Source organism: Colobus angolensis, unplaced genomic scaffold (assembly GCF_000951035.1).
Source record: "Colobus angolensis palliatus isolate OR3802 unplaced genomic scaffold, Cang.pa_1.0 Scaffold151, whole genome shotgun sequence".
Classification (NCBI taxonomy): Eukaryota; Metazoa; Chordata; class Mammalia; order Primates; family Cercopithecidae; genus Colobus; species Colobus angolensis.
The window spans coordinates 671550-672965 of record NW_012114611.1 but is presented as its reverse complement, the minus strand read 5'-3'; positions in this window follow the sequence as shown (position 1 = coordinate 672965).

Genomic DNA, 1416 nt, shown 5'->3' with positions numbered 1-1416 from the left:
GCTGGGATTACAGGTGCCCGCCACCATGCCCAGCAAATTTTTGTATTTTTAGTAGAGACAGGGTTTCATCTTGTTGGTCAGTCTGGTCTCGAACTCTTGACCTCAAGTGATCTGCCTACCTCGGCCTCCCAAAGCGCTGGGATTACAGGTGTGAGCCACCATGCCCGGCCTTGAATTATTTTCAAGATTTTGCAAGTAATAATGCAGAATCAAACAAAGTTACAATCCCTGCAATTATACAAAAAGCTAAAAAGATAGCATTATTGCAATCAATAGTGCTAAAGCTGAAAGAAGTTTCATTTTAATAAGTTTGTATGAGGTTGAAAAATGGTAATGGATGAGGAATGGTAGTTTAATAGTAGATCACATGTCAGACTTAAGGACAAGAAATATATTGGAAAAATATTAGCAGATTGAAAGCATCAAATGATGGTTGAATTGCCATCATAAATTGGCTGAGATAGAAGAGTTTGGAAAGATTACTGAAAGCTTGTGGAATCAACTGGCTGTGTGGAATTCACAAAAAGAGTATTTTATACTTATTATTTGTAAACTGTAAGCTACACATGCTTTATATTAGTAACATTTTTATAGATTTATACAGATAGGTATAGATATGCACACATTTTTTCCCCGGGGAGCTGGTTGTTTATTAGCACATCAATGAGTAGTATATATTTTTAGGGGTAATGTGAAGCTCAAACAAGAAAATGTATGTAAAATACTTGGCATTGCTTTCTACAGACTTGATCATAAATGTTAACTCTGTTCCCACTTTCCACCCTACCTGCTTTGTTCTTTCCTGGACAAGTTACTTAACCTTTCAACCATAGTTTCATAATGGAAATTGCAGGTTCAATCCTAATTGACTTTTGGGGATTCAATAAAATGGTATGTCTTACTTAGCTGACAAACTAGGAGCTTAAATTACTGTTCCTCCTTCTTCCTTTAGTATATAAAGGTATAATTCATTAAGCATTTGATAAAATGAAACTTCCGCCATGTCCTTAGGAATAAACCAAAGAAAAATGTTCCAAAATTATTAATAGTTAATAATCCCATATATTAAGTTATTTATCTGAATCTTGTCTACTTACTGACAAACTTTTTTTTCATTTCAGTTTATAGTTGACCAATCAGTTGTCTTTTTGTTAGCTAAACATTCTTTTTTTTATTTTGTTCTTATTCCTGGCAAGCTATGATGGATAGGTAAACATTCTTATTTTTTGAGACAGAGTCTCACTTTGTTACGCAGGCTGGAGTGCTGTGGCACAATCTCGGTTCAATGCAACCTCCGCCTCCGAGGTTCAAGTGATTCTCATGCCTCAGCCTCCCAAGTAGCTGGGATTACAGGTATGCACTACAATGCCTAGCTAATTTTTGTATTTTTTGTAAAGACAGGGGTTGGCCATTCGC